Consider the following 13,843-nt stretch of genomic DNA (forward strand, 5'->3'; position numbering starts at 1 on the left):
ATATCTCTCATTCAGGTACCAGCCAGACTGGAATTTAAGCAAGAATGAGAAAATAGAAGACAAATTTCAGATGAAGCCTCTAGTCAAGAAAAATCCTTTGGACTCTGAACCTGAAGCAGGAAGCTCAAAGACTCTCAAGAGTCTGTGGTTGCCTATCAGCAGCACCCCTACCCAGAAATCTGCCCAGATGGTCTATGGATGTGCCTTCCTGCTTGGTGAGCACTGGGACGTCTCTTTGGTCATATTTTGAAACTGACAGGATGGAGTGAGAGTGTGTGTTTTCTCAGTGGAGGAGTCTTGCAGATATGATGGCCCTTCCTGATGTTGGTGGTTTCAGGGAAGGATGTCGCCCAAGGTCCTGCCATCTTTGTCTTCTGGGTCCAGCCTGTCCTCCTCCTCCTTGACCCTTGCACTTCTCCTGCTGACCATCCAGAGCCTGATCCTGGCCCAGTGGCCCAGCCAGCTGTTCTCTGGAGACCCCGTGCTCACAACAGTGGCTGTGCTGCTGCTGCTGCTCATCACTGGAGTCACGGTCATCATCTGGAGGCAGCCCCAGGACCCCTCTCCTCTTCCATTCAGGGCAAGTGAACTTATGTGTCCAAAGTGTCCTCCTTGGGTGAATGAGGTCTGTGTCCTTTGATGGCAAAATGTCCTTTCCTGGACACGGAATGAGGGGAGTTACTGAAACCAATGGACTCTTCCCTGATCCACCCTCAGGGCTTTGCATACACAATCTCAGTAGGCACTGAATGCACAGCCCGAGGAGGACGGGAGCCTCCCACCCACGTGGGGCAGGGTCCCCCTTAAGACACCTGGGCTGTGTTCAGGGATGAGCTGCTTCTGCCCACAGGTCCCTGCTCTGCCTGTCCTCCCGCTGGTCAGCATCTTCATGAACGTTTACCTGATGATGCAGACGACCTCTGAGACCTGGGCCCTGTTTGGAGTCTGGAATGCCATTGGTAAGTTGCTTTCTGGGATAAAGAGGTTACTTGAATGACTGAACCCAACATCTTCCTACTATTTCTCCCCACACTGTATCAGATGCTATAGAAGGTCTACTGGGCATTTGGAAGTGAGGAGAGCACCTACGTTTCCTTCTCATCGTCTCATCTCCCTACTAGGGTTTCTCATATACTTCGGATATGGGATCCGGTACAGCCTGGCAGGGAACAATCATCAACAGCCACCAGCCACCAGCCTCCACCTCCCAGACTCTTGACATAAACACCCCTGGTGCTGAGTCATCTTAACCACAGGACGTAGATGTTGCGTGGAATCCCTCCATGCCCTGGCGGATCTGCTGGTGCAAGGGACACTGTGAGCCTCGGTGGAGTGTGAAGGTGGAGGCATCTAAAGCCCTGTATTTCTTGCTAGTGGACAAAGTGACTGGACCATTGTGCAATTTTTGGTAAACTTTTCAAAGCATACTATACATACTTATTTTTCTTTTCACAGCTATTTGTAAGGCCTCCCCAGACAGCCATTTTGCCTTTTTGCATTTCTTTTCCATGGGGATGGTCTTGATCCCTGTCTCCTGCACAATGTCACACACTTCATTCCATAGTTCATCGGCACTCTATCTGTCAGATCTACTCCCTTAAATCTATTTCTCACTTCCACTGTATGATCATAAAGGATTTGATTTAGGTCATACCTGAATGGTCTAGTGGTTTTCCCTATTTTCTTCAATTTCCGTATGAATTTGGTAATAAGGAGTTCATGATCTGAGCCACAGTCAGCTCCTGGTCTCGTTTTTGTTGACTGTATACAGCTTCTCCATCTTTGGCTGCAAAGAATATAATCAATCTGATTTCCATGTTGACCATCTGGCGATGTCCATGTGTAGAGTCTTCTCCTGTGTTGTTGGAAGAGGGTGTTTGCTATGACCCGTGCATTTTCTTGGCAAAACTCTATTTGTCTTTGCCCTGCTTCTTTCTGCATTCCAAGGCCAAATTTGCCTGTTACTCCAGGTGTTTCTGGGGGCTTCCCTAGTGGCTCAGATGATAAAGCATCTGTCTGAAATGCAGGTGACCCGGGTTCGACCCCTGGGTTGGGAAGATCCCCTGGAGAAGGAAATGGCAGCCCACTCCAGTATTCTTGCCTGGAAAATCCCATGGACTGCAGAGCCTGGTAGGTTACCGTCCATGGGGTCGCAAAGAGTCAGACATGACTGAGTCACTTCACTTCACTTCACTTCCAGGTGTTTCTTGACTTCCTACTTTTGCATTCCAGTCCCCTATAATGAAAAGGACATCTTTTTTGGGTGTTCATTCTAAAACGTCTTGTAAGTCTTCATAGAATCGTTCAACTTCAGCTTCTTCAGCGTTAGTGGTTGGGACATAGACTTGGATTGCTGCTAAGCTGCTAAGAAACTTGAGTAGTGTCCAGGGAACTTTCTCTCCTTATATGCGTTACTTCCTGGTCACGTACTGATTTTGTTGCACTGGCCGTGTTACTGCTTCTCACTGGTAAGCTGGAGATTTTCATGATGGGACAGGAAGGGTGGGGTGTGGAGGGGGATGAGGGGTGGGGAAGGCTTGGGGGAGCAGCATGGTGGGGAGTTAGAACTGGGAAAAATGGTCTGCGGTATGAGAGGCAGGAAGGCAAGACATAGACTGCTATTTCCCACCCTTGGCATTACTGATCTTCTAGGCTGGAACAGCCTTCAGTGTGGGGGCTAACCTGTGCACTGTAGGGTTTTCTTAATTTAATCATTGTTGGATGCGTAGCATCTATGAACTATGTTCATTAGATATGGGTGACACCAACCCCCCAAATTGTGACAATCAGAATGTCTCCAGGGAGTTTCTTGGTGGCTTCACCTCAGATCACTGGCTCAGTCGTGTCCAACTCTGTGCAACCCCATGGGGTGCAGCATGCCAGGCTTCCCTGTCCATCACCAGCTCCCAGAGCTCGTTCAAACTCATGTCCATCGAGTTAGTCATGCCGTCCGGCCATCTTCTGCCGTCCCCTTCTCCTCCTGCTTTCAATCTTTCCCAGCATCAGGGTCTTTTCCAATGAGTCGATTCTTTGCATCAGTTCAGTTCAGTTCATCAAGTGACCAAAATATTGGAGTTTCAGCTTCAGCATCAATGCTTCCAATAAATAGTCAGGACTGGTTTCCTTTAGGATGGACTGGTTGGATTTCCTGGCTGTCCAAGGGACTGTCAAGAGTCTTCTTCAACACCACAAGTCAAAAGCATCAATTCTTTGGTGCTCAGCTTTCTTTATAGTCCAATTCTCACATCCATACATGACTACTGGAAAAACCATAGCCTTGACTAGACAGAACTTTGTCGGCAAAGTAACGTCTCTACTTAATATGCTGACTAGCGTGGTCACACCTTTTCGTCCAAGGAGCAAGTGTCTTTTAATTTCATGGCTGCAGTCACTGTCTGCGGTGGTTTTGGAGCCCAAGAAAAGAAAGTCTTTCACTGTTTCCATTGTTTCCTTATCTACTTGCCCTGAAGTGAAAGGACTGGATGCCATGACCTTCGTTTTTCCAATGTTGAGTTGTAAGCCAGCCTTTTCCCTCTCCTCTTTCACTTTCATCAATAGGCTCTTCAGTTCCTCTTCACCTTCTGTCATCATGGTGGTGTCATCTGTGTATCTGGTGGTTTAGTGGTTAGGATTCAGGGATTTTGCCGCCATGGCCCAGGTTCATCTGTGGCAAGAGAATGGAGATCCTACAAACCATGGCATGGCCAAAAAAGGAACCCACAACAAAACAAAGAGAATGTCTCCAGACGTTGCCAACAGGCCCTTGGGGAACAAAACCACTCCCAGCTGAGAAGCACTTACTTAGACTGACAAGTTTCTCCCTCTGTACTGAGACCAAACTTTTTTTTAATCGAGAGAAAATTTACACAGCATAAAATTAACCATTTAATTATTTCCCCCCAATTTTGTTGAGTTAATTGACATCCAACATTGTAAAAGTTTAAAGTGTACCACATGATGATTTGATAGACACGTCTACTGTGAGATGACGGCCGCAGTAAGAAACAAGCTACCTTAAAGTGTACTTAGAGGGACTTAGTACCTTCACAGTGTCGTGTAACCATCACCTGCATCTAGTGCCAAACATTTGCATCACAAGCCAAGGAAACCCTACACCCACTGAGCAGTCACTGTCCATCTATCCACCACCATCAGCCCTCCTGACACTGTAGCCACTGGTCCGCTTTCTGTCTCTATGGATTTGGGCATTTTGGATGTCTCATATTCCATCTTTCCCACAGGACTACTGGTTCTGGGAGCTCCTGAGTCAACCCTGCTTTACAACAGAGTTTCGGTTCTGAGTTTCATCATCGTCTCTGGCTTCATTAAGGGAGACCTGCGCAACTGGAAGCTCACGGAACAGGACTACACATTGGACACGTCTGTATCCAGTGGCACCTCTAGGTTAGGAGGGCTGTCTCGTCCATAGTGACACTAGTGTGACGGATGGTGCAAGTCTGGGAATCTGGTGGGGACTAAAGAGTGGCAACCCACTGCCAGGATTCTTGCCTGGAGAATTGCATGGACAGAGGAGCCTGGCAGGCTACAGTCCATGGGGTTGGAAGAGTCAGACATGACTTAGTGACTAAACCACTACCAACGAGACCTGGGCTGATGGATCTAAGTGGTGGGGGTCCTGGAGCCCAGCACTTGTGGTAGGAAGGGAAGAGTCCAGTAGAGATGGCTGAGCTCACCTCACCCATGTTCTTCCTCATTCCTTCTCTCACCATGGGCTGGGGCCTCTGGGTTCCAGAGGGTTTGTACCTTTTTGCTTTGATGGGATTCTCCAGGGAGCAGCTCTGTGTTTCTACACATTTATTGGTTTTGATGCCATTGTCACTAAAGGTAATATAGTCACTGTGCTTTCCATTAGAGGTTTGGGGACAGATTAGGCTGCCCTTGGGCATAGGGATTGGTAGAAGGTTAGGCTGCTTTTGATGGTGCCAGAGGAGAGGGGATATTGTGCTTTTGATCGCTGTATTTTCCTAGCCTAGTACATCCCTGCTTCCTGCAGGGGAAGAAGCCCTCAATCCTCAGCGGTCCATCCCCGTGAGCACCATGATCACGATCTTCATCTGCTTTGTGGTGTGCTTTGGTGTCTCAGCAGCACTCACCCTCACAGTGCCCTACTGCCAGATCCGTCCTGAGAGCCCCTTGCCAGAGGCTTTCCTCTTTGTTGGGCGGGGCCCTGCCAGATATGTCGTGGCTGTTGGCGCCCTCTGTGCTCTTACGTCCAGGTCAGTATCATGGCTTTCTCCCCTCTGACTGTCAGATGCTCAGGTATCCCAGCCCTTGGGATTGAGAGACAAGAGGGGAGGACACCTTGACCCAAGTAGACTAGGAAACAGAAGCCCCGGTCCTCCCTTCCCGTCTCTCCATGTCCTCATACACGTTTCCGCTTTCTTTTCCAGTCTCCTAGGTGATGTGTTCCCCATGCCTCGGGGGATGTACGTGATGGCAGAGGATGGAATCCTTTTTCAGGGACTTTCCAGATCCACGACTGCACCCGAATACCCATCATGGCCATCATGTCTTCTGGCATCTTTGCAGGTGGCTAAACAAACCCTTGTTTGATCATTTCCTTACCTTGGATATTTCTGACTGCTTCTCACTCCCTTTCCCGCCTTGTCTGTGCCTTCATCCTAGCAGTCATGGCATTACTCTTCAAGTTCAGCGATCTGGTGGACCTCCTATCAATCGGGACCCTGCTTGCTGACTCCCTCGTGGTTCTTTCTGTCCTTGCCCTCAGGTGAGACTCCACTACACCTTGGCTGGGGGTCATGGACTCAAGAGGAGCTAAGATTCTTCTAGCTTCGTGTCCTGCATCTGCTGAAGTTGGGAAAGAGTTGGATTAACTGTCTGATATTGGATAAGTATAGGGGCTGCTGTCAATCCTGCCTTAATATCCTTTCACTCAGGTACCAGCCAGATCAGAATTGCAGCAAGAAGGAGAAAACAGAGGAGGAAATTGAGGTGAAGCCTGAAGTTAAAGAAAATCCTCCAGAGCCTGTATCTGAAGCAGGAAATTCAAACATTCTAAAGAGTCTGTGGTTCCCTACCAGCACCATCCCCACCCAGAAATCGCCAGATTGTCAATGGATACGCCTTCCTGTTTGGTGACCAGTGGGACTTCTTTTTGGTGGTATTCTGAAATTGACAGGATGGGTTGGAAATATGTGTCTATTTCAGGCAAGAAGTAATAGAGATATGATGGCCCCTCCTGATGTGGGCAGCCTGAGGAGGGGTGTGACCCGAGGTCCTGACATCTTTGTCTTCTGGGTCCAGCCTGTTCTCCTCCACCTTGACCCTTGCAGTTCTCCTGCTGATAATCCTGAGCCTGAGCCTGGCCCAGTGGCCCAGCCAGCTGTTCTCTGGAGACCCCATGCTCACAACAGTGGCTGTGCTGCTGCTGTTCATCACTGGGGTCACAGCCATCATCTGGAGGCAGCCCCAGGACCCCACTGCTCTTCCATTCAGGGTAGGCGAGGGACTTCCCTGGTGGTCCAGTGGTTAAGAATCTACCTTGCAATGCAGGGCATTTGGGTTAGATTCCAGGTCAGGGAACAAATACCCAACCAGGACATGCCACAGGGCAACTAAGCCCACACACCAGAACTAGAGAAGCCCTTGGGCCACAACTCGGTTCCGACACAGCCAAATTAATTAATTTTTAAAAGTAAGTGACCTTCTGTGCCCAAACTATCCACCTTAGTGAATGAAGTCTGCCTGCTTTGAGGTCTAAACATCCTTTGCTGGACATGAGAAGATGGGAAATTGCTGAAGCCAACAGACCCTTCCCTGACCCACACTCAGTGCTTCACACACCCAGCTTCAGTAGGCACTGAACACACGGCTTCAAAAGCGCTGGAGTCTTCCTGCCCACATGTGGGTCGGGTCTCCCTTTCAGACATCTGGGCTGTGTCCAGGGATGACCTGACTCTGCCCACAGGTCCTTGCTCTGTCTGTCCTCCCGCTGGTCAGCATCTTCGTGAACGTTTCCCTGATGATGCAGATGACCTCTGGAGCCTGGATCCAATTCAGTGTCTGGAATGCCATTGGTAAGTGGTTTTCTGGGATTAAAAGACCTCTCAATGGACTGATCCCCATCTTCTTCCTACCACCACTCCCCTAAACTGTGTCAGACACCCTCATAGGAGACCTAGTGAGCAAGTGTGGGGTTCCCTGGTGTCTCAGTGGTAAAGAATCCACCTGCCAATGCAGGAAATATAAGAGACACAGGTTCAATCCCTGGGTCAGGAGGATCCCTGGAGGAGGAAATAGCAACCCACTCCAGTACACTTGACTGGAGAATACCATGGGCAGAGGAGCATGGAGGGCTATGGTCTGTGGGGTCACAAAAGAGCCAGTCATGACTGAGGAACTGAGCGTGCATACGAGCGTGTACACGAGTGTGTATCAGTAAGGAGAGCACCTATTTCCCTTCTCACTGTCTCATTTCCCTACTAGGATTTGCCATATACTCTGGCTATAGGATCCGACACAGCCTGGAGGAGAACAATGAGCAACAGTCTCCAGCCTGCACCTTCCAGACTCCTCACCCAAGCATCCCTGCTGCTGAATCATCTTAACCACAGGACACAGGTGCCATGTGGAGTCCCTCCATCCGCTAGAGGAATCTTCTGGTTCAAGGGGCACTTTGAGCCTCTATGGACAATGAAGGTGCAATGCATTTAGGGACCTATATTTATTGCCAGTGGACAAATGACGTACATGCTGAATAATTTTTAAGTATTCTTTTCAGAACACAATACACATACCAAAAGGGCATGCTTTGTGAGTGTTCAGCAAGATGATATTTCACAAAGAATGTATAACAATGTAAGCAGATACTGGAGAAAGAAATAAAATATGAACCTGCTCATGCAAAGCTCCGACTTGTGCTTCTTTTTAGCAAAAATGCAGAGATGGCTGTCTGGGGAGGAAAGGCAGGTGACTGTGTACTGTGTCCAGTGCTGCCCCTGAAATATAGGACAGAGGCAAGTTGGAAGGAAAAGGAAGGGAACAGATGCCCTGGGCTAACAGTAACACAAGAAAGTTAGGGCGGCTATATTACCACCAGAAAGCAGACCCTAAGAAAGGAGAAGAACAGACAGAGCGGATCATGTCATCATGGTGAAATGATCGCTTTTATCTTTCCCCCAGCTTTCTGGAGACACAGTGTCATCTTTTGTAAATGACTATTTCTCTTTACTTTTCTGTCACAGACTCTTGGAGTTACACAGTAGTTGATGATGGAAAGTTCCTAATTGGAAAAAAACCAATACCTGCATTGTCAGAGGTGAGGGAAAGAAGTAGTAAGTAGTGATTTATTGATAAGTGACTACAACTGGGTGGAACTAAAAGACAGGAAAGGAAACGGGATAGTCACGTGAAAGAGTTACTGCAGAACAGAGTGCCTGACACTGAGATTGTGCACATTTAAGATGCTGATAATAATGAACCAGAGGGTTGTTTGTGGGAATAAGCAACTGCAGTAGAGTGAAGGAGGGATACAGGTCAAGAAACTGAGCAGCAAGGTATTAGATGAATGAAAATACAGTGGAGGTGGACGGACAGAATTAGGAATACCACTACCTTGCCAGTTCTCATGACAGTACAGGCTTAGGAAGAAATGAACAGAGATTGAAACTGTCAGGTGAAACTTTGTCGGAAGGGGTTGACATCACCTGTTTGCTGTTCTTCGCTTACTGCTGGGGGCCAACCAGATATCCTGTGCTACCAATATCCTGTAACAGGCAACACTGAACACCGCCCATAAAAGAGCCTTGATGAGAAACTGAATCAACCCTTCCAGGTTCTTCTGGCCGGTCTAAGGATTAAATTAACATGAGATAGCTTAATGGGACAAAAACCACATGATAGCTCAATAATGTGATGAAGGTGAAAGAGGAGAGTGAAAAAGCTGGCTTACAACTCAACATTCAAAAAACGAAGATCATGGCATCCGGTCCCATCACTTCATGGCAAATAGATGGGGAAACAATGGAAACAGTGGCAGATTTTATTTTCTTGGGCTCCAAAATCACTGCAGACGGTGACTGCAGCCATGAAATTAAGACACTTGCTCCTTGGAAGAAAAGCTATGACAAGGCTTCACAGTGAATTAAAAAACAGAGCCATCACTTTGCCGACAAAGGTCCATATAGTCAAAGCTATGCTTTTTCCAGTAGTCATGTTGGATGTGAGAGCTGGACTATAAAGAAAGCTCAGCACTGAAGAATTGATGCTTTTGAACTGTGGTGTTGGTGGAGATGCTTGAGAGTCCCGTGGACTGCAAGGAGATCCAGCCAGTCCATCCTAAAGGAAATCAGTCCTGAATATTCATTGGAAGGACTGATGTTGAAGCTGAAACTCCAATACTTTGGCCACCTGATGGGAAGAGCTGACTCATTGGAAACGACCTTGATGCTGGGAAAGATCAAGGGCAGGAGGAAAAGGGGACGACACAGGATGAGATGGTTGGATGTCATCACCAAACTCAACAGACATGAGTTTGAGCAAACTCTGGGAGCTGGTGATGGACAGGGAAGCCTGCTGTGCTGCAGTCCGCGGACTGAGCGACTGAACAACAATACAGGGGAGACACCAGAGAAAGCTGAGCAACTTGCCAGAATAACCCAATCCTTTCCCTTCCGTCCCGACTTCAGTGAAAGACTCTAGAGAGCGCTGGGGGCAGTGGTCTGGGACTGCCTTAGTAATTTTAGTCATTTTAATTACACATATTAATCAGAATTCTTAACCCTTAGAAACTTTAGTTTCTAGTGAGAAACAAGAAGTAAACAATTGTGAACTATTTGTTATACCAGTACTCCAATCAAAATGAAATAATTTTTTAGATAAAAAAATGCTATCAACTTAAAAAAATCAAAGTATCATTGGTTTACCATATAACATTAGTTTTCCAAATATAGAGCACAGTGATTTGGTATTTTTACAGATGGTACTCCAGTAGAAGTTACACAAGATAATGGCTATAATTCCTTGTGCTCCAAACATATCTTTGCTGATTATGTATTCAGTTCAGTCACTCAGTCGCGTCTGACTCTTTGCGACCCCACTGACTCCAGCATGCTAGGCCTCCCTGTCCACCACCAACACTCAGAGCTTACTCAAACTCATGTCCACCGAGTTGGTGGTGCCATCCAACCATCTCCCCTGTCGTCCCCTTCTCCTCTTGCCTTGTGTCTCTTAATCCCATACCCTCAATTTGCCCCTTCCCCCTTCCCTCTCTTCACAGATGGCCACTTGTCAGTTTTCTGAGTTGGTGAGGCTGTTTCTGTTTTGCTATATACATTCATTTATACTGTTTTTTCAGATTCTACACATAATATTATACAGCATCTGTAAAAATACCAAAATCACTAGGTAGTGTACCTAAAAGTAATATCAACCAAGTCTGTTTGAATAAATAATGAGTTAGACATCCACTCAGGAGGAAAAGCACCTCTGTGGGTCTGGGGGACACAGCTCCATCTGCCCAAGGAGCCCTGGAGGAGTCGTGTCTGCTGTGCATCTGGGCCACAGGCCGACAGACCTCGCTATGGGCTGCAGGACCTGCAGAACCAGGAAACCTGCACAGACTCCTCTGACGGTGATGCTGCCGGTGGTGGCGGCGGTCATGGTGATGGCGGTGGTGGAAGCCCAGAGATTCTGACCTAGAGATTCCCTGCAAGGGAGGGGATTTGCAGGTCAACCTTCACTCGGAGAAGGCAATGGCACCCCGCTCCAGTACTCCTGCCTGGAAAATCCCATGGACGAATGAGCCTGGTTGGCTGCAGTCCATGGGGTCACTAAGAGTCGCACATGACTGAGCGACTTCACTTTCACTTTTCACTTTCACGCATTGGAGAAGGAAATGGCAACCCACCCCAGGATTCTTGCCTGGAGAATCCCAGGGACGGCGAGCCTGGTGGGCTAGGGTCCATGAGGTTGCAAAGAGTCGGACAGGACTGAAGAGACTGATTAGGCATGCAGCCTTCACTGAGGGAGCGAGGATTCTGGAGTTAAAACAAAACAAAACAAAACAAAGATGTCTGATCAAGGCTTACATAGCAGAAGCTTTCCCCTCCCCCTCACAAGAAACAGCCCATGGGGTTGATGTCCCACCACAGAAAAACCTGGCCTAGTTCTGCAGACATCCCTGGGAACACCTGTTTCTCTACAGCAGCACCGGAGACCTGAGCTGGGGGAACCCCCATGACGAGGGAGAGGAAGGGTTTTGAGGAAGGGTTTTGGTAAAGAGGCTGATAAACACTGTGAAGGGCAAGAAAGTGACCGCTCCCCAGAGGCAGTTCACTGACAAGCGTCTGGGAGCAGCACAACCTGGAACCTCCCTCCTGGGTCCCCGGGCACCCTCAGTGCCCCGGGTGCGAGATCCACCGCGGCCCCCCCCTGCCCCTACTCTTCGGGGTCTCTTAGTGTGACCCTCCCCCTGCAGCCCCCATGGGAGCTCTGGTAGGGAAGGAGCTGGCTCAGAAAACCAGCCCCTGCTATGGGCCAGGGTCCCGCAGACTTGAGGTCTAGCGCCACCTTCTGGAAATCCAAAGACAAGAGGCAGCCTGGTGAGTTTTAAGAGCAGTTCAGTTCAGTTCAGTCCAGTGGCTGAGTCGTGTCTGACTCTGTAACCCCATGGACTGCAGCACGCCAGGCTTCCCTGTCCATCACCAACTCCTGGAGCTTCCTCAGACTCATGTCAATCGAGTCTGTGATGCCAGCCAACCCTCTGTCATCCCCTTCTCCTCCTGCCTTCAATCTTCCCAGCACCAAGGTCTTTTCCAATGAGTGAGCTCTTCACATCAGGCGCTAAAAGTATTGGACTTTCAGCTTCAGCATCAGTCCTTCCAATGAATATTCAGGACTGATTTCCTTTAGGATGGACTGGTTGGATCTCCTTGCAGTCCAAGGGACTCTCAAGAGTCTTCTCCAACACCACAGTTCAAAAGCATCAATTCTTCAGCACTCAGCCTTCTTTATAGTCCAACTCTCACATCCATTCATGACTATTGGAAAAACCATAGCTCTGACTAGAAGGACATTTGTCAGCAAAGTAATGACTCTGCTTTTTAATATGCTGTCTAGGTTGGTCATAACTTTCCTCCCAAGGAGCAAGCGTCTTTTACTTTCATGGTTGCAATCACCATGCAATGAGTCAGTTCTTCTCATCCGGCAGCCAAAGTATTGCATCTTTAGCTTCACCAGCAGTTTTTCCAATGAATATTCGGGACTGATTTCTTTTAGGATCGCAGACCAGACAGAAACGCTTAAGAATTCTTCCACAAGAGGGAGCAAGGAAAGTGGAGCAGGTGTAGGGAGAGAAAGACAGGAAACCCCAGGAATTAACACCACCATCAAACAGAATACTCCAGCTCCAGGGAACCACCACAGACTGAAGGACGAGTCTGCTCCTTCAAATGTGAGATGAAAGACTGCAAAAGAATACATAAAAAATCAAGCTGATGTGCCATCACAAATAAAGATACTATGTTTCCAATAAGCTACAACATGGATGAGCCTTGTGGCCATTACTAAGAGAAGGCATCTCCATAGGAAATGACAAAGACCGAAGGTTTCCACTTAAGTGAAGTACCTAGAGGAGGTAGATTAATAGAGTAGAATGGTGATTGCCAGGAACTGCAGGGGAGGAAGAGGGGATTTTTGTTTAATGTGTACAGTTTTCAGTTTTGCAAGATGAAAAAAAAGGCTCAAGAGATTGGTTATACAAACTATGAATGTCCTTAACACTTTTTTTTTTTGTCCTTAGCAGTTTTGAACTGGACACTTAAAATGGTTAAAATGGTAAATTTTACGTTACTCATGTTTTACCACACTAAAGACTATCTCAGAACTACCCACTGATGGTTACCACAGAAGAGTCAGGGCTGATAGCTACACTGCACGTGTTTTCCCCCAACTCCAATCTCACCCCAACAACCCAGGGGTGCAGGACTGTCTGCTGTGCTCTGTCTCCTGCTGTTCTGTCCTTCTTGTCTCTGTCTCAGCTCCAGCCCCCACAGCTTACCCTCAGCCTCCCTGACTGACCCAGGTCTCCAGGCTCTGCCAAGGATCCAGTAAGTCTCCAGTCAGCCTCTTCTGTGGGAGACTGGGCACTGAGTTCACGTCCTCCCAAAGAGACCCCTGCAATCCCAGAGTGCAGGGGGTCAGCCCAGCTCCAGCCTGAGGGTGGAGAGACCCGTTTTCTAGATGAAAGTGTCTGCGCTGTGTCTGTGTGTGTGTGTGCAAGGAAACGTGGGGGAGATTAGATCAGTGCTGTGAGACTCTAAGACAATTTTCAGCTCAGTTCAGTTCAGTCGCTCAGTTGTGTCTGACTCTTTGTGACCCATGAATCGCACGCCAGGCCTCCCTGTCCATCACCAACTCCCAGAGTTCACTCAGATTCATGTCCATGGAGTCAGTGATGCCATCAAGCCATCTCATCCTCGGTCGTCCCTTCTCCTCCTGCCCCCAATCCCTCCAGCATCAGAGTCTTTTCCAATGAGTCAACTCTTCGCTTGAGGTGGCCAAAGTACTGGAGTTTCAGCTTTAGCATCATTCCTTCCAAAGAAATCCAGGGCTGATCTTCAGAATGGACTGGTTGGATCTCCTTGCAGTCCAAGGACTCTCAAGAGTCTTCTCCAACACCACAGTTCAAAAGCATCAATTCTTCGGCCCTCAGCCTTCTTCACAGTCCAACTCTCACATCTATACATGACTACTGGAAAAACCATAGCCTTGACCAGACGGACCTTAGTTGGCAAATAATATCTCTCCTTTTCAATATGCTATCTAGGTTGGTCATAACTTTTCTTCCAAGACACTTTCATTC

At 48.1% G+C, this 13,843-nt stretch overlaps 2 long non-coding RNA genes across 3 annotated transcripts; both read left to right on the forward strand.

The window, feature by feature from the left end:
• The first annotated feature begins 343 nt into the window (after window positions 1–343).
• Window positions 344–5,059, forward strand: LOC108634643. Its single transcript, XR_001917666.1, has 4 exons — window positions 344–959; window positions 1,122–1,408; window positions 4,242–4,404; window positions 5,015–5,059. It is a non-coding gene; the product is annotated as an uncharacterized LOC108634643 (long non-coding RNA).
• Window positions 5,060–5,145: 86 nt separating this feature from the next.
• On the forward strand, window positions 5,146–7,858 carry LOC108634641. 2 transcript variants are annotated; one of them, XR_001917665.1, is made up of 6 exons: window positions 5,146–5,237; window positions 5,412–5,550; window positions 5,650–5,749; window positions 5,919–6,478; window positions 6,950–7,058; window positions 7,468–7,858. It is a non-coding gene; the product is annotated as an uncharacterized LOC108634641 (long non-coding RNA). The 2 variants fall into 2 exon arrangements; XR_001917664.1 differs by having other exon boundaries at window positions 5,919–7,058.
• The last annotated feature ends 5,985 nt before the right edge of the window (window positions 7,859–13,843 follow it).

The sequence above is a fragment of the Capra hircus genome, unplaced genomic scaffold, assembly GCF_001704415.2.
Source record: "Capra hircus breed San Clemente unplaced genomic scaffold, ASM170441v1, whole genome shotgun sequence".
Taxonomy (NCBI): domain Eukaryota; kingdom Metazoa; phylum Chordata; class Mammalia; order Artiodactyla; family Bovidae; genus Capra; species Capra hircus.